The 20,023-nt window shown below is 38.3% G+C and overlaps 1 long non-coding RNA gene across 1 annotated transcript in view; it reads left to right on the plus strand.

Annotated features, from left to right (window-relative positions):
• LOC131383853 (uncharacterized) overlaps nucleotides 1–19,128 on the plus strand; it is a 51,339-nt gene extending 32,211 nt beyond the window's left edge. The window contains exon 3 of the long non-coding RNA XR_009214238.1: nucleotides 18,907–19,128. This is a non-coding gene — a long non-coding RNA (uncharacterized LOC131383853). The remainder of the gene's footprint in view (nucleotides 1–18,906) is intronic.
• The last annotated feature ends 895 nt before the right edge of the window (nucleotides 19,129–20,023 follow it).

Genomic DNA, 20,023 nt, shown 5'->3' on the forward strand with positions numbered 1-20,023 from the left:
TTCTTTCTTTCTTTCTTTCTTTCTTTCTTTCTTCTTTCCCTTTCTTTTCTCTCTCTCTCTCTTTCTCCTTCCTTCCTTCCTTCCTTCCTTCCTTCCTTCCTTCTTTCCTTGCTTCCCCTGGCACAGTTTACGTAACAAGGTTTATTAGAGGTGAGACTCACCTTAACAAACTTAGGTCAATTACACCCTTACCCTAACCAACAGAGGTAAATTGCACCCTTACCCTAACTAAGTTAGGTCAGTTGCATCCTCTGGCAGGCCCTGCTCTTACTCAGCTTTATTTTTTTTCCCATCTGCATTAGTTTCCTATTGCTGTTGTAACAGATTAACATGCATTTAGTAGCTTAAGCAATACAAATTTATTCTCTTACAGTTCAGGGAATCAGAAGTCCTAAAATCAAGGTGTCCACTGGGCTGATTATTTCTGGAGGCTATTTCTGTAGGTTATTTCTGGAGGCTGGTTATTTCTGGAGTGAATCTATTTCCTTGCCTGTTCCAGATTCAAAAGGCTGCCTGCATTCTTTGGCTCATGATCCCTTCCTCTATCTTTAAATTTCTCTGACTCTGACCTTCCTACCTCCCTCTCATGAGGGACCCCTGTGTTCACATTGGGTGCGCCCAGATAATGTAGGACAATCTTCCCAGTTCAAGATTCTTAATCACACCTGTAAAGTCCCCTTTATCATGTAAAGTCACATATTCACTGGTTCTGGAACTTGGGCATCTTTGGAGTGGTGGGGGTGGGGGGAAGGGCATTACTTAACCTCCACACCATTTAACATATGATGTATTTTGCCTATTTATGCTATTATTGTCTGTATTCCCCCTTCATCCCAATCATCACTAGAATGTAAATTCCAAGACGGCATGTTTTTTTTTTTTTTTCTTTTTGAATCCTCATCATTGAGAAGAATAAGAATAAGAATAAGAATAGTGCCTGGTTATATTGGTTTTCAATTTATATTTTTGAATCAATAAAAGAAAGAATAAATGAATAAAATAATCCAGACTGATGACTTTTGGGGTTAGATCTTAAACTACCCTTTCTATTTATTTTGTGCTTATTGGTAGGTTTGTGTTTTATGTCCTTAAGTTGAATCATTTTTATTATCCTAAAAATCATCCATTTTATCTAGAGTTTGGTTTTATTGCAACATAATATTATTGATTATTTTGTGTTTAAAATTTCTTTTGTATTTGTGAGTATGGCCAATTTTTCAATTTCAACATGTTTATTTGGGTTTTATTTCTTATTTTCTTTTTTTCTTTTTCTTTTTCTTTTTTTTTTAGACGGAGTCTCGCTCTGTCGCCCAGGCTGGAGTGCAGTGGCGCAATCTCGGCTCACTGCAAGCTCCGCCTCCCGGGTTCACGCCATTCTCCTGCCTCAGCCTCTCCGAGTAGCTGGGACTACAGGCGCCCGCCACCACGCCCGGCTAATTTTTTGTATTTTTAGTAGAGACGGGGTTTCACCGTGGTCTCGATCTCCTGACCTCGTGATCCACCCGCCTCGGCCTCCCAAAGTGCTGGGATTACAAGCGTGAGCCACCGCGCCCAGCCTTATTTTCTTAATTATACTTAGCAGAGATTTTTTTATTGGTGTTTTGAAATGACAGATTTTGGGTTTATTTTCAAGTGTGCTTTTTAAAAAACTAATTTCTACTTTTATCTTGATTAATTATTCCCTTCTTTATTTTGACTAATTTTGGTTTTACTTCTAGCTTTTAGAGTTGTATGTTTATTTTACTATATGTCTTTATTTTTTTAACTTTTAGGTTCAGGGGTATGGGTGCAGGTTTGCTACATAGGCAAATGCATGTCATGGCGATTTGTTGCAAAGATTATTTCATCACCCAGGGATTAAGCCTAGTACCCAATGGTGGTTTTTCCTTATCATCTCCCTCCTCCCACCCTCCACTGTCAGGTAGGCTCCAGTGTCTGTTGACTCCCTCTTTGTGTCCATGTGTTCTCATCGTTTAGCTCCCATTTATGTGTGAGAATATAGAGCATTTGGTTTTCTGTTCCTGCTTATTTTGCTAAGGATAATGGCCTCCAGCTCCATCCATGTTCCTGCAAAGGACAGGATCTTGTTCTTTTTTATGGCTATATAGTATTCCATGGTGTGTATATACCACATTTTCCTTATCCAGTCTACCTTTGATGGGTATTTACGTTGATTCCATGTTTTTACTATTGTGAATAGTGCTGCAATTAACATATGCATGCATATGTCTTTGTGACAGAACAATTTTTATTCCTTTGGGCATATACCCAGTAATGGGATTGCTGGGTCGAACAGTAGTTGTTTTTAGCTCTTTGAGGACTTGCCACATTGTCTTCCACAATGGTTGAACTAAATTACACTCCCACCAACAGTGTATAAGCATTCCATTTTCTCTGCAATCTCGACAGCATCTATTATTTTTTGACTTTTTAATAATAGCCATTCTGGTATATCTTGTTTTTTTAAAAAATTAATTTAAGGCATCCTCCTCTGAAAGCCAAAGTGACATTCATTTTGATATGTGGTACTTTCACTGTTACTCATTTCTTTAAAAAAAAAAGCCGTTTTTATTATGGAAAATTTCAAACATACACAAAAGTAGACATACACAATCAGAAATTGTGGATCTCTTGAAATGACATAATAGAAAGTGCACAACACCTAGAATAATGAAGCGTTGGTTTTATTCTACCAGTTTCAACAAATATGGTCAATTTTGTTTATCCCTAGCTTTCTGGATTATTTTAAAGCAAAGCCAGACATTTTATCTGTAGGAACTTCTTTTTGCATCTCTAAGATTCAGACTTTTAAGTAAACATTATCTCCAAAGGAAAAGTGACAAAATTTCTTATATCATTTAATAGCCAGCCAATGTTTACATTTCCCACTTATGAATGTCTTTTTAATAGTTGGTTTGTTTGAATTAGTACTCAAATAAGGCCTGTATGTAGCATTTAGTTGACACATCTCTTTCCACCTGTAGCAGTCCTTCTTTCTCCTTCTCATTCTGTTTTTACTTTTTTCTGTGGAAAAATAAGGCATTTGTACTATAAAATTTCCCAATTCTGGACCTGCCTAATTGTATCCTCATGGTGTTGTTTAACATGTTCATCTATCCGTGCGTCTCCTGTAAACTGGTAGTTACAACTAAAGACTTGATCAGACTCAGATTTGAGTTGAAGATTTTTGGCAAGAATCTCTCATAGGTGGTGCTGTGCAGTGCAGTTTGTCTTACATCATATCAAGAGACCCACAATGCTTGTTTCTCTTCTTATGATATTAACATTGATCAATAGGGGCAGATGTTTGGAGCTTGATTCATCCATTATAAGGTTCCTCATCAGTCTTACCTGATGGTTTTATCAGTCATCCTTGATCATTGCCCGGATAGTTTATTTCATTGAGGGTTGCAAAATGGTGAGTTCCAATTCTATTATTTCCTTATAGCAACTAAATATTTACCCTAAAATAAATTTCACAGAGAAGGGCAGGATAAATTTTTGAATATTTGATTTACCATTTTCAGTATAATGAATTGGTGCTCTAGAAACCTCTAGAACAGACCACTTTTAAAGTATTATTACAGATACATAGATTTTAATGTGTTTGATGTGTTTCAGTCCATGGTAGTCAGTACTTTTTTGATGTTCATGTTGTCCCATCTTTGACCAGTGGGGGCTTTAGGTTCTTTCCACGTGACCTTTGTGGTCTTTGATAGCTTTCTTGTACAAGAAGATGTCCCAGGCTTATCTTGTACAGTTCCTGCCCCAGATCCAGATCTGTTGTTTCCCCAAGACGTTCTGGTTCTTATTAGTGGGAGATATCATTAATTTCTAAATAGTCTGTAATTTCATTCTTAGATGTTGAGTTACTCAGAAGGATGTTTTCAGATTTCTTTTCTTTTCTTTCTTTCTTTCTTTTTTTTTTTTTTTTGAGACGGAGTCTGGCTCTGTCACCCAGGCTGGAGTGCAATGATGCCATCTCAGCTCACTGCAACCTCCACCTCCCGGGTTCAAGCGATTCTCCTGCCTCAGCATCGCAAGTAGCTGGGATTATAGGTGCAGACCACCATGCCTGGCTGATTTTTTGTATTTTTAGTGGAGATGGGGTTTCACCATGTTGGCCAGGCAGGCCTCGAACTCCTGGCCTCAAGTGATCCACCCACTTTTGCCTCCCAAAGTGCTGGGATTACAGGAGTAAGACACTGCACCCAGCCTGTATTAAGATTTCTAAGTGGTTAGTTTTTTTGATTTGTATTTGTTGTTAATTTCTTCATTTGATTGCCCTGTGATCAAAGAATGTGGCTGCATGATTTTCATTATAAATTATCATTAGATTAACTAAAAGGGTTTTAATAAAAGGTTGAAAATAATTCCATAGGGTTATTGAATTAATTCTTTAATTATTATTCGTAGACAGTACTCATTTTTGTTTACTTATTCTGTAGAATTTTAAGAGAGTTGTGTTAAAAACAATTGCTCTTCTAGTGGTTTTCAATTCCTTTATTATTTATTTATTTATTTTATGAGACAGAGTTTCGCTCTTGTTTCCCAGGCTGGAGTTGCAATGGCGTGATTTGGGCTCACCACAACCTCCGCCTCCTGGATTCAAGCGATTCTCCTGCCCCAGCCTGGAGTTGCAATGGCGTGATTTGGGCTCACCACAACCTCTGCCTCCTGGATTCAAGCGATTCTCCTGCCCCAGCCTCCCGAGTAGCTGGGATTACAGGCATACACCACCACGCCTGGCTAATTTTGTATTTTTAGTAGAGACGGGGTTTCTCCAAGTTGGTCAGTCTGGTCTCAAACTCCCGACCTCAGGTGATCAGCCCGCCTCGGCCTCCCAAAGTGCTGGGATTACAGGCGTGAGCCACTGTGCCCAATTCCCTTATTTCTAAAAATATATATTGGTTTGTTTATTTTGAAGGAATGTTATTTGGGTTTATAACATTAGGGTCCAGGTAGAAAATCTAATTATTTTCATCTGTAAGTTGGATAATTTGAAACAATATAAAATTAAATTTTCTTCTCTTTATTAAGGATTAGATCGTACAGAGCACAAACTTAGATTTTTGCTCTTGTGAAAAAGGGTTTGGATTTTGTTGGTAGCTCTAGGAGGAATTGGAGGTGTCATTTTTATGGGAGTTGGATTGCTAGTTCATGTATGCAATAATTAATGGTATAGTGAAATGCAAATAGTTGGCTGAATAAATAAAGGAGAAATTACTGGAGAGTGGCCGGTATAGTTATTATCAGTTGTACACATTTTCTTTGAATGCTACTCCTTGGTAACCTGGTAGTCTCAAGAAAATAAAGAGATTTTCAGAACCTGAGTGCAAAAAGGGTGCTTGTGGGCTGTGCCTTTTTCTTTCCTGGAATGCTGTGACATTACAAGAGTGTCTGCATTCAGAAGGCCCAGTGCATTGTCTGAACATCCGTGGTAAGGACAGCCTCACTCGTGCCAACAAGAGATGTGAGACAGGCAGTGTTCGCGTGACATTTCAACACATGGTTGTGGCCTAGCAAAGACAGCCTGCCACCTATGAGGTTTCCTTTCATTTCAACTGTTTAAAAATACAATTTCACACATTCTTTCATTTTATTAATGAAATGCTATGCTTCAAACCCAGGGGCCTGCCTGCCAGGTGCAGCTATAATTATGCCTGGGCAGTCTGCAGCTGTGCTTAGTTATAAAGCTTTAACTAAAGCAGATAGAATTGGAGTTGCTTTTATGCATCTCATAGTATTTCCCCAAATTAGTACATTTATATGACAGTAAAATAGTTTCTAAAAAGATTACTGGCATTAAATTATTATGGTTATTTTTAGCCAAGACATTGGAAACTTGGTGCTAAGAAAAGACCTATTTTGGGGTTATCGTTTCACAAAACGAGCCCCCAAATTATCCTTTTATTTTCTTGGAAACCGTGTACTTCCACCTCTTTCTTGACTCCTCTTTTTTCCCACCCACTACCCCAATTATTGGCAAATCCTCTGGTTCTGCTTTTGAAATAGATCCAGGAGGCAGCTACTCCTCACCTCCTGACTACGACAGCCAAGTCCGGGCTGCAGCATCTCTTGCCTGGACTCTGCTGCAATAGCCTTCTATCAAGGTTCCTGCTCCTGCTTCCCTTCCCCGATGTGTTCTACAGCCAGCCACACCCATCTCTTAGAAAGGTAAATCCGGCTGTGCCTCTCCTCTGCTCAAAGGCTACTTTGCTGTCTCCTTTCACTTAGAATAAAATCTAGTGTTGTTGCCATGGTCCGTCAGGCTGGAATCTGTCTAGATACCTCTAGATATCTGTTGTCATCTCTCCACTCTTCCCTTGGCTGCTTCTACCCCAGCTGCACCTGCCTCCCTGCTAGTCTTTGGGCACAGTGAGCGTGATCCCACCTCAGAGTTTTTGCACAGGCCGTTCCCACCACCTGGAATATCTTCCTGCACATACATGTGTGGTTTGCTCCTGACTTCATTCAGATGTCCACACAGATGTCACCTTATCAGAGAGGCCTTTCCTAAAATGGCCTAGTTACTGTCTGTCTCCTTACTTGGATTCAGTTATTCTTAGCTCTTATTAGTATGATAGCGTGTCTCTAGTCATGAAGATAAGAGTTCTAAGAGAGCGGCTGGGCGCAGTGGCTCACGCTTGTAATCCTGCATTTTGGGAGATGGAGAAGGGTGGATCACCTGAGGTCAGGAGTCAGAGACCAGGCTGGCCAACATCATGAAACCCCATCTCTATTAAAAATACAAAAATTAGCCTGGCGTGGTAGTGCCTGCCTGAAATCCCAGCTACTCGGGAGGCTGAGGCAGAAGAATCACTTGAACCCAGGAGGCGGAGGTTGCAGTGAGCCGAGATTTTGCCACTGCACTCCAGCCTGGCTGACAGAGCAAGACTCTGTCTGAAAAAAAAAAAGAAAAAAAAAGTTATAAGAGAGCACAGATTGGCTGGGCACGGTGGCTCACACCTGTAATCCCAACACTTTGGGAGGCCGAGGCGGGTGGATCACCTGAGGTCAGGAGTTCGAGAAAAGGCTGGCCAACACGATGAAACCCTATCTCTATTAAAAATACGAAAATTAGCCTGGCATGGTGGTGCATGCCTGTAATCCCAGCTACTCGGGAAGCCGAGGCAGGAGAATCGCTTGAAGCCGGGAGGCAGAGGTTGCAGTGAGCACAGATTGCGCCATTGCACTCCAGCCTGGGTGACAGAGCTAGACTCTGTCTCAAAAACAAAAAAAACAAAAAAAACCAAAAACGATAGATTGTGTTTTGTTCATGTGGCGTTTCCGTGTTGAGGAGAGTGCCAGCTACATCACAGATGTTCAGTCAATGTTTGTGGAATGCATACATGAAGGTCAGTGTCTGTTGAGTCTCCTTCACTTGGACTTGGTGCCCTAGTTCTGAGAAAGTCACAACCCACATTCATGCTTCTGAAAAGCCAGCTAGAGCCAGCCAGAGCCACTTCTGTACGGGATTATCATCTTACAGTGTGCAGAATGGCCTGTTGAATAATAATTTCTCACATTTGCTCCATGTCCAAGGATTTATAAGCCCTTTCCCACATGCTATGGATTGAATGTGTCCCCTCTAAACTCATATGTTGAGGCTCTGCTCACCATTGTGGTGGTGTTTGGAGGTGAGTCTTTGGCAGGTAATTGGATTTGGATGAGTCATGAGGGTGGAGTCCTCGTGATGGGATTGGTACTCATAGAAAAGGATGAAGAGACCAGAGCTCTCTGCCATGTGAGGGCACGGCAAGAAGATGGCTCTCTGCAAATCAGGAAGAGAGTCTTCACCAAGAACCAGACCAGGCTGGCTGTCTGATCTTAGACTTCCTAGCCTCCAGAACTGTGAGAAATAACTGTTGTTTAAGCCTCTCAGCCTATGGTATTCTGTTATGGTAGCTCAAGTCAACTAAGATATCACATATGATTGCGTTGAATTCTCGCAATTATTTTTCTCATTTTATTTTAATTAATTAATTAATTTTTTTACAGAGTCTCACTCTGTTGCCCAGTCTGGAGTGCAATGGCACGATCTCGGCTCACTGCAACCTCCACCTCCTGGGTTCAAGCGATTCTCCTGCCTCAGCATCCCAAGTAGCTGGGATTACAGGCGCCTGCCACCATGCCCAGCTAAGTTTTAGTAGAGACAGGGTTTTGCCATATTGGCCAGGCTAGTCTTGAACTCCTGACCTTAGGTGATCCGCCCTCCTTGGCCTCCCAAAGTGCTGGGATTATAGGTGTGAGTCACCGTGCCCGGCCTATTTTATTTTTTTTTGAGACAGAGTCTCTCTCTGTTGCCCAGGCTGGAGTGCAGTGCACAATCTCGGCTCACTGCAACCTCCTCCTCCTGGGTTCAAGTGATTCTCCTGCCTCAGCATCCTGAGTAGCTGGGTTTACAGGCACCCGCCACCACACCCAGCTAATTTTTGTATTTTTAGTAGAGATGGGGTTTCACCATGTTGGCCAGCCTGGTCTCGAACTCCTGACCTCAGGTGATCCATCTGCCTTGGCCTCCGAAAGTGCTAGGATTACAGGCATGAGCCACTGCGCCTGGCCATTTTTCTCATTTTAGAAGTGAGAAAATAGAGACTCAAGTAATGTGGCAGAGTCAGGATTCAAACCCAGGTTTTTAAGTGCAGAGGGCTTCTGGCTTCCTTCAAACAAATAAAAAGATGTGTGGGCTCTTTTTATCCAGATAGACTTTTGAGCATTTTAAGGAAGTTGACATTTTTTATTTGTGAAGAATTACTTTAGGCATTAAAGCCTATAGCCATTGGGATTTGAAGTGGTCTTAGTTATTTAAAACCATCTCTAGCAAGAAAGAAGGTAGAAAGAGCATATTCTGAGGGTGGGTTGGGCTGTGTCCACTTGCCAACAGCATGGGCAGGTACGTTCTAAGAAGGGGCATTCCAGAGGTGAGACGAGAGTTGCAGATCTCTTAAGGCCAAGCCTATGATGTTGTACAAAGTCACGTCCATCACAGTCAGACTGGTCCTGTAATCAGAATAGGTCCCAGGAAAGGCTAGACTTAAAGAGAGGTGAAGTAGACTCTATCTTTTGACAAAGAGGTGGTGAGGTCACACTGCAAAAGGTGGGTTGTGGCCAGCCTTAGAGACACAATCTACCCCCCAAAATCATTCTGAAAAACCATCATAATTGCATCACAAGGAGACAATAGGAGCTTTATAAGATGACAATGAGACTCACACTATTGAAAATTGTGGGCTTTCTTTGGTGTACTGGATTTTTTCTTTCTTTATTTTTAGACAGAGTCTTGCTCTGTTGCCCAGGCTGGAGTGCAATGGTGCTGTCTTGGCTCACTGCAACCTCTGCCTCCTGGATTCACACAATTCTCCTGCTTTGCCTCCCGAGTAGCTGGGTTTGCAGACATGCACCACCATGCCTGGCTAGTTTTTGTATTTTTAATCGAGACAGGGTTTCACCATGTTGGCCAGGCTGGTCTCGAACTCCTGGCCTCAATTGGTCTGCCCATCTTGGCCTCCCAAAGTGCTAGAATTACAAGCGTGAGCCACTGGGCCCTGCTGGTGTACTGGATTTTGAAGAAAGGCGTCACCTCTGACTAGTATCCTTCTCATTGGGTATACCAGTAGGTCCAAGGGAATATTGTTCCTTTTAACTGTGGCAATATTGATAACACTTTAGAAAGAAAGAATAAAAACTAAATTGTGAAATCCAGCTGAATTCTCCATATTTTATATAGGTAGCTAATATTTGTACTTTGCAACAGGATTCAATGAAACTGGTATTATACCGTTTGTCACAAGGAAGCTTTGACAACAATGTGTAGAGCAATTATTACCATTCATTTCCATTAGAATAAAATTTAAGATAATATTAAAATCTGTGTTAGTAATACATGATCTTGCCATGTCTGCTGAATCTAGAAATTGATCTGTTGTTAGGGTGTAGTGGTCTTTCTAATTATAAAAGTAATAACTATACAGTTGGTTTTAAATTTATTATTTATTTATTATTTTTCTTGTTTCCAGCGGGGTTAGATACATTTATTATTTCTCTTCAGCATTTAGAAGTACTTCTTGCCACCGGGCATGGGTGGCTCATGCCTGTAATTCCAACACTTTGGAAGGCTGAGGTGGGAGGATCATTTGAGCCCAGGAGTTTGAAACCAGCTTGGGCAACATAGCAAGACTTTGTCCCTCTGGGGGGAAAAAAAATTAGCCAGGTATGGTGGCATGCACCTGTAGTCCCAGCTACTTAGGAGGCTGAGGTGGGAGTATTGCTTGAGCCCAGGAGTTCGAGATTGCAGCGAGCTATGATTGTACCAGTGGACTCTAGCCTGAGCAACAGAGGAAGACCCTGTCTCTAAAAAATATAAAAAATAAAAATAAAAGAAGAAATACTTCTAGTACATTCTAGGGTTTCTGGGAAACCCTGAATAAATTTTTGCAACTGTTGGATATTATATTTCCAAAATCAGCTTGTTTTGTTCTAGAAACTTCTTTTTATGGGGAACAAATGAAATAATGTGATTAGGCTGAGCATGGTGGCCCATGCCTGTAATCCCAGCACTTTGGGAGGCCGAGGTGGGTGGATCACTTGAGGTCAGGAGTTAGAGACCAGCCTGGCCAACAGGATGAAACCCCATCTCCACTAAAAATACAAAAATTAGCCAGGTGTGGTGGTGGGCACCTGTAGTCCCAGCTATTCTGGAGGTTGAGGCAGGAGAATCACTTGAACCTGGGAGGTGGAGGTTGCAGTGAGCAGAGATTGCACTATTGCACTCCAGCCTGGGTGACAGAACCAGACTCCGTTTCAAAGAAAAAAAAAAAAAAAGAGAAACAATGTGATGAACTCTAACTGTGGCCTTACCAGGCACCACCTTTCTTACAGGCATATGTAAACTGTATAAATACAGTCTATCTAGCCATTGTTGTAACTTGTACTTTATCACTATGATTTTTAATTTTTGACACCCTCATCTCATGTTTTAATTTCTGACCCTATCCCGTCTCCCCCAGTTCACTCTCCACTGCTTGGCAGGACACTCCGTCTGGAATTGCTGAGTTAACAACTTCCTCTGCTGTGATCATGAAATTCTAATCTTTCCCCTCACGAGAGAACTTTCTGTGAATTCTATGCCCATATGCTGCATATTCCCATCTTGCTTCTGAAGTGAGTTCCAGACACGTGACAATTGTGGTCAAACTATTTACGGCAAATGTCCACAGGAGCATTCAAACTAAGCAACTGGGAAACGGGGGTTGATTCGCAGAAAAGTTTCTGTTTGACTTGACTGTCATAAACAATGAGATCACAAAAGTAAATACTCCACATCTGGCTGTCTGGATTCTTACTTGCCTGGATATTTCTGAAAAGAAAGAAAGAAGCCATGTGGCTCAGTCAGCATCATGTTGTCCACATAATTATAATATTTTCTAAGAAGTAAAAGAAAAATTGGGGGGTTGATTCTTTAAATAGCCTTCACTCTCATGATATGTGGGCAGTCGTGGTGTTTGAATGAGCACAATGTAGGCAAATTAAAGAGTTGGAGTATTTCAGTATGATATGGGGATACTTGTGGTAGAAACAAACACGTAATTATTAAGTTCATCGGTTACAATCTGGGCTTACAGCAAGAAAACAGTTGGTTAGCTGCCCCAGAATCTATAGTTGTCTTTTTTTTCTTGTCTTTTAATTAAATGATATTTTCTTAAGATGCTATTGAATTGAAAGAGAAAAGTGCTTGTCTACATTCAGAAATATTTCTCAGTATTCCATTTCATAATGAAGGTAGGTACAAAAATGCCAAATTGGTTATCTCCTTATGATTTAACCAAACATTCAAGTAGTTAAAACTTTATGGGTAGCCATTAGTTACGGAAATACAATTCAGTTAAATGTAAATAAAAATAAAGAATTCTAATAATAGGCCTAAATATATGTTAAAATACATATATTTTTCCTGAAATGTGTTTGCATTAGGGATAACCTATATTTGTTGATTTTTCAGCATACTATTTGCACTTCAAATTTTTTTCTCCTTATAATGCACAGCAATAAAAAGTAATATTATATTTGGAAGTGTGATGGCAGGGAAACTGGTGGAGTTAATCCAGTAACTTGGAGTTCCTTGGAGAAACGGCTCTATAGAAACACAATGTATTGTTATCAATATTATTGCTCTGTGGAGCTGGAAACCTGTCTGCCCTTTGTAAAAACTAGCCATTTAAGAAGGAATGCAGAATTGCCATAGAATGAGCTGTGAGTTTCATATTTTCAAAAAATGCACACAACTAATAGAAAAAATTTTTTTAAATTTTCCTTTAAGAAAATGGCTTACATGGATTTCTTATTATTGTTCTTCATTTTTGAAGCCGATGCTGTCAGTGATTATTTTCCAGGTGTAACATGTAAGTGAAAATCTCAATGCTTAGGGGTATTACTGGTCAGACTGAAAATATGATCCTTTAAATTAGAATTTGTAACACATTGACCCTTGGGATTCAGATGAACACAGACTCCCAGACGTACAGAAGAATTTACAGTTTTACATTAATATTGGAACACTGTGAATAGGAATCATATACTTCTGTATCTTAGCTGAGGATGTGTCAGTATTAGGGAGGCCATAAGTGTAGTGGCTGAGAAGATCATCTCTGACATTTAACTAGCCTCCATTCACGTCTTGACTTCTGGTCATGTGACCTTAACAAAGTCATTAATTTCTTCAACCCTCAGTTTCTTCATCTATAAACTAGGTATGATGAAATCACATCAAAATCAGTGCCTTGCACATCGATGAGTTCTCACACATGGAGGCCATTGTTTCAATTAAATGTTACCATCATTCCAATTAAGGTAAATCTAGAACTATACTTATAACAATTAACTCAGTTGTTACCAAGATAATTATATAGTGTCTGCACACTTCAGATCACTATCTTTTATTTTCTGCCATTGGTCTCTTTAGAGAATGAGAGAAAGGAGAGGTCATAGAAATTAATTCTCCAAATAGGAACACTTTTACACTGTTGGTGGGAGTGTAAATTAGTTCAACCATTGTGGAAGACAGCATGGTGATTCCTCAAGGATCAAGAATCAGAAATACAATTTGATCCAGCAATCCTGTTACTGGGTATATACCCAAAGGGTTATAAATCATTCTACCATAAAGACACATGCACGCGTATGTTTATTGTAGCACTATTTACAATAGCAAAGACTTGGAACCAACCCAAATGCCCATCAATGATAGACTGGATAAAGAAAATGTGGCACATATACGCCATGGAATACTATGCAGCCATAAAAAAGAATGAGTTCATGTCCTTTGCAGGGACATGGATGAAGCTGGAAACCATCATCCTCAGCAAACTAACACAGAAACAGAAAACCAACCACCACATGTTCTCACTCATAAGTGAGTTGAACAGTGAGAACACATGGACACAGGGAGGGGAACATCATACACCGTGGCCTGTCAGGAGGTGTGGGGAGTGGGAGGGAGAGATCAGGACAAATACCTAATGCACGCGAGGCTTAAAACCTAGGTGACAGGTTGGTAGGTGCAGCAAACCGCCATGGCACATGTACACCTATGTAACAAACCTGCACATTCTGCACATGTATCCCAGAACTTAAAAAGTTGCAAAAAAAATTAATTCCCTAGTTTTGAAGGTGAGAGGGAACTTATTCATAAAATAAATATATGGCTTTAATGTAAGTTTTCACTGTATAAATATGATTTAAGGAAATGAGAAATGCAAGTTAAGAGCATATTGGCTAATTAGCCAGATACCTGCATCTTTTTTTATTGCATCATTATAAATGTTGCATTACAAGTTCTTTCCTGGATGTCATGTTGTAAATAATCTCTTTAGGGCCATATTTTCAAAACTACTCTAGCAGTATTTCGGCATTTATTTATCAGGTATATATACTTATTCTAGTCATTTTAGTTACCTTGTATTTTAGTTATCTCACAAATCAAAAGGAAGTGTGCTTCAACTTTTTCTTCTGCAGGTATGTGTCTTAGGAGAGGGTATTTTAGTATTCCCAGCTAACCTTAGATAAAAGAAATAGACATTACCCAAGTTCATTTCTATATGTGGTCTTGTGCCTGAAAATAATTATGGGTGCAAACATTCTGCATTTCCAAATATGTTGCACATATTTAGGGTGTCAGAGTGATGGTTTAAAACTGCATTGACTCAGCCATGTCTAACTACAGCTTTGATGAAAATACTGGGTTGATATTGGAAGCCACTGATTTTATTGCTATGGACTGCTCAGTAGGCATATCTTTATTCAGCTGAGAGAAGTGTGAACCCAATTCTTATTTCAAGGTGGTATTTAAATTGGACCGAGATAAAAACCTTACAGTAGCTACGTTTCACGGAAGACCAATGCATTCTCAATTTTTTTTTTCTTTTTTAAGAATATACGTTGGTTCCTTTGCTATACAATTTCACTCATGGCTCTCCATTTTTTACCTAAATACATACATACCCACATGTATTCCTTTACTTTGTTCTTGTTATTCTCTTTTGTTAAATTATATATTTATTCATTCTCTCTTAATTTTTCCCTTGTCTTCTCCCTGCTGGTGTCAAATGAATTCCTCTTTCTGCAGAAGCTCAGCTGGAAATGGATTAATGCAGCTGGAACACAACTACTGTAGTGTCAGGATGCTGGGTGACCTCTGTATCTGAAAAATAAAAGAATTGAAAAGTATCTGGCAGCTAAAAGTCGGGGGGAAAAATCTTGATGCATCTTGTTCATTTCCACTGTGGAAGTGTTTGCTGCATCTCCGAGGTTTATCTTGTGACAGAAAAGTCATAAACACACACACATATACACACATACACACAAAAACTTTAAATGAAGATGAAGTGGTCAGGCAGAAATGCTGAGTCTGGGATATGTTTTAATACATTTCAAATTAGCAGCTCACAAGGAACCTGGAATACTGAGGCGCATGCTTGATATGGCTAGAAATGTGACATTGTTCCTGCCCCATCCACTCATATTGTATTATTTCCAGCAGTGAAAACCACCTCAAAAATTCATCTTCCAATGGCAAAACGGGTTCACTTTTCTAGCCATCCTTCATCAATGTCAGGCTGTGATAGTCGGTCATTACATGGGTATCGCTGCTGCTGAGGCAAACAGCAACTTAGCTAGGACTGAAAGGATGTCCATATTCTCTCCTGCTGGGTCACTTGCTTGCCAAGAGTATTTTTTTCCATGACTAATATTCAGTAAAATATCTGACGGTTAAAAACAAGATTGCTTAGCTTTGCAATTGTTATTAAATTCTTTTCCTGGGCTATAATGCATAGGCTTTGATCTAAAGTCCTACCGTTGCTAGAAGGACTCGCATGATTACGATAATGTGCACTGCTCTTTTTGCTATTCCTATAGGGGAAATAAACCCCACATTAGTTCTATATTAGTACCTGACTTAGAGAAGTTAAAAAGCACCAGAAAAAGGTTAAACAGAGTCAAGTACACATAAGAGAGCAGTGGTTATTAGTGTTCAGGGAGCCATTAAAAAATTCTGCTTATACAGAAGAATTTATTGGTGCTCCTGCTTTTGGCTGCTTTATGCATTTTAATAAAGAAGTAGACTCTGTGTGTGTGTGTGTGTGTGTGTGCACTCTTGCACACATTTTATGGCTATGATTGAACAAGGACTTTAGCTATTTGGTCTGTCATTAATTTTATCCTTTTTTTTCTCTCCTTTCCCCAAGTCTCCTTCTTTACTCTTCAGCTTCCCAGACAATACTATGATTCTGAAAATCCTTCAGTTCCATTTTTATGAAGGCAATGCAGGAAGAATACGCCTATTAATTCTATGGAGTTTTTATTCTGATATATCTATCTATCATCTATCTATCTATCTATCTATCTATCTATCATCTATCTATCTATCTATCTATCTATCATCTATCTATCTATCTATCTCAGAAAAAAATGTATATGGAAGCCTTTTTACTTTAGCTAGATGTTTGGAGGTAATTAGAGAAAAAACTAAATATGCAGTTTCAAGAGGCAAGAAACGTTTGTGAAATTCTGTATTTCTATGTGCTTTGAAATTAAAACAAACTTTATTAGAAAAGACATGTGGGTTATGATTTAAGGAAATTATTTGAGCATATGCATTTAACAATTCCTTTTAAATGCTCATTGAAACAACCAAAGCAATAAAAAATTAGAGAAAAAGGTAAGCCAATGTTAGAAACTAGGCTACAATGCTGCTGACATTCAGGAACTTGGAGAGATTTTTGCAAAATACACTGTAGAAAAGATCGAACTATGAGGAGAGCCAACTAGCACGTGAAAGAAATGCCTCCCTTTCCTTCAAAGCGGAACAACTCTAAGAAAAACCCAAGTGTAAGCTTGAAGAGTCAGGGGGTTGAGGGCAAGAGTGATCTTTAGAAATTGGGAGTTGGGGGGAAAATATTAGTCTGTCACATATACCAGGTACAGCATTGTACAATACTCATTGCTAATTTACACTTGGGCATATGTCGGGCTAAGTTACATAGAACTTACTGTTACAACTAACCACAACCATCCTATTTCTGTGTGTTTCTTTTAATGCCTTTTCATTGTGATCAGAGAACATATTTTGTATGACTTAAATCCTTTTAACTTTATTGAGATTTGTCTTATCTCAATGAAACAAGATAGACCCAGAAAATGGTCTATCTTAGACCACAGGTGCACAATGTGTATTTTGCTATTGTTGAGTGGAGTCGATTAGGATGTGTTGGTTGGTGATGTTGTTCAAGTCTTCTATACCTTACTGATTTTCTGTTTATTTTTCTCTGAATTTTGCTTCATATGCTCTGAAACTGTGCTATTAGGTGCATAACAGTTTAGGATTATTATGTTGTATTGACAATTTGATCCCCATAGAGCTGTGATATTCTTTACTCTGTAATCTGCTTTGTCCGATAATAATATTATCACTCCAGCTTTTTTTTTGATTAGTGTTAGCATGGTGTATCTTTTTTCATCCTTTTATTTTTAACTTATATGTGACTGTATTTAAAGTATGTTTTTGTAGGCAGAATATAGTTAAGTCTTGCTTTTATCTTCAATCTGACAACCTTTCCTTTTTAATTGGGGTATTTAGACCATTTATACTTAATGTGATTATTTATTTGTTTAGGCCTAAATCTATCATCTAGCTATTTGTTTTGCATTTGTTCCATTTTTCTTTATTTTCTCTTCTTATTCCTTTTGGACTAATTGAACCTTTTTAGTAATTCCATTTTATCTCCTTTTTTGGTTCATTAGCTATAACTCTAGTTTGCTTTTTTACATCTTTAATATATCACATTTTACTTTTGGTACATCTTTAATTTATCACAGTTTACTTTACTTTCAAGTGACATAAAATCATTTCATGTGTAGTATAAAAATCTTAAACAGCATATTTCCATTTCTCCCTCCCTGACCTTTGTGTTACTATTGTCATGTTTAACTTTTACATATGTGACAAATCCATACTATATGGTAGTTATTTTTATTTAAGCAGTCAAGTATCTTTTAAAGAGATTTAAATGATAAGAAGAAATCTACATATTTATCCATGTTGTTACCATTTCTGGTAATCTTCATTCCTTTATATAGATCCATATTTCCATCTGGTATTATTTTCCTTTTTTCTGAAGGCCTTCTTTTAACATTTCTTATAGTGCAGGTCTTACAGGTAATGTATTCTTCCAGCTTTTATATATCTGAAATTCTTTATTTACTTTTGTTTTTCAAAGATGTTTTCACTGTACATAGAGTTCTATATCTCCTCATCAGGGCATTTTCTAGGTGCTGGCTCAGTTTCCCCTTCCTGCGCCATGGCCTAGAAATTTTCTCTAGGCTGTAAGCTGAGGCAATCTTAGGGCTCATTTTATTCATTTTGTATCTCATAGGGATTACCGTTTTCCACTGCCAAATGTCCAGTTTTTCATAGATTTTGACCATTATTTATTTGTTTCTGGCAGGAGGGTTTATCTAGTTCTTGTTACTCCATCTTTGTTAGAAGCGGAAGTCCCTGTAACTGGATTGTAAATAAATTTGCATTAAACTTTTTTTCTTCATATATTTACCTCCCATATGTTTGATGCAAGCAGGTCTATAAATGTTGAATCATTAAATGTTGAATCATTACAAAAATTCAACTTTTTATTACATAATTTTGCTTTTTATTTAGTACTTAAATTTATTTTTCTTTTTTTGTGATTAATATTGCTAATTTTGTTTTCCATCTGTCTGGAATTTCTTTGATCATCCCATCATTTGGTTTTATTGTTTTAAATTTACATTTTATTTTAATCAAAGTACATAATATCACATAATGAATGCAGAATATTACAAGGCCTGTGATATATAATATTGCAGGTGTCCTTAGTCCTAACTCCTGTTCCCTGGTGGCAATTACTTTCAAACATTTTAAGTATTTTCTCTGTTATTTTCTTGGATATTTTAGAATAAAACAATACTGCATTGGGTGATTTTTTTCATTTTTAGACATTATCAATGGACTTCCTATTAGTGTTGATAAGTTTTAATTTTCTTATGTCTTTCCCCCCTCACAACCACACACAGTTCTATTCCTTCTGTCCTGTCATTATAGAGATGTCATGTTTGGTTAAATCAATAACCAGAATTTTTATTATCATGATGACAGAAACATATACAACTATATCTTTTTTGTGTGTGCTATGTCAACATTATCTTGCATGTTTAACCTTTTGTTTTTCCTGGATTTGGTAATTACTTTGTATTTCTCATTTTATGTTCTATATATTAATATGTATTACCAATTCAACCTCACATTCTTTGCCAAGTTGCGAAATGTAATTAAAAGCTACGGATAATTTCTCAATGATATTTATTTTCATATAGGCATTTCTCCTGGAACCTTCTATCATTGTGCTTCACTATGGACTGCTTGCTTTCCAAGAATGTTGCAGAGTCATCAACCTGGGACTTCCTTCAGCACCATCCTGTAAATTCCTGTCACCAATCCTTTGTGTTGGATCGCCTAATTTTTGTATCCTGTCTTCCTCTTCCTTGCTTTAAGCTTTCAGTTTTGTCATATCTCATAGCTTCCCGAGAAATGGTACATTCGAGGTAATTTTTCCTGAGGTCTTGCATGTTTGAAAATGTCTTTAGTCTCCTTTCGTTTTTCTTTTAGAATTTTTGTGAGACACACTTGCTTTTGGCATTGCTGTTGAGAGGTCAAATGCTATTCTGAGTTCTTATACTTTGTGTGAGACATATTTTTTCACTTTGAGAGTTTTTAGATCTTTTCATTTTTAAAACAGATTATGTGCTCTGGAGGGAGTCTCCTTACATTCATTATACTGGACACCAGCTGGAAACTCATGTCCTTTAATTATGAATTTTTAAAAATATTATAATTTTGATAATTTCCTTTCCTCTATTTTTTCTTTCTGGAGCTCATACGAATACCTAAACTTTATTCAGAATTTACTATGTGTGGCAGACCCTCTTCTAATGGCTTCACTTGTATTAGGTTGAAGTAGGTATCACTATCATGTTCATTTTCCAGATGAAGAAATTGAACTCAGAGAGGTCAATGTGTCTCAGATTATGCAGGTGATACATATTGGAACTGGGATCCAAACCTTGGCTGTGCTGAGTTGGAGCAGGGATTTTAATTCCTCTTTATACAAACTTTCAATGCCCTGAACCCCAAACTTCAGAGTTGCCTGGTGTCTCTCTTGAGCCTTTCTGAAGTTGTGCAGCTACGACTAGCCCAGGTTTTGCTTTCTCTGATCAGCTGAGTCTACTAGTCTGACAGCTTTCCAGGTTCAAATACTTTGTAGTATTATTTTCGGATTTAAAATATAAATATTAAATACCATATAACTATTGTTTCTTAATGCATTTTGACAGTGTCTGTCTCTTAGTGCAACACGCGATTAGCTTAATTCTGTACATCTCACTTTATGTTTATTGCTTTCTTTTAATTTTACTCATAGAGTTTTCATGAGGA

This window comes from Hylobates moloch, unplaced genomic scaffold, assembly GCF_009828535.3.
Source record: "Hylobates moloch isolate HMO894 unplaced genomic scaffold, HMol_V3 SCAFFOLD_6, whole genome shotgun sequence".
Taxonomy (NCBI): domain Eukaryota; kingdom Metazoa; phylum Chordata; class Mammalia; order Primates; family Hylobatidae; genus Hylobates; species Hylobates moloch.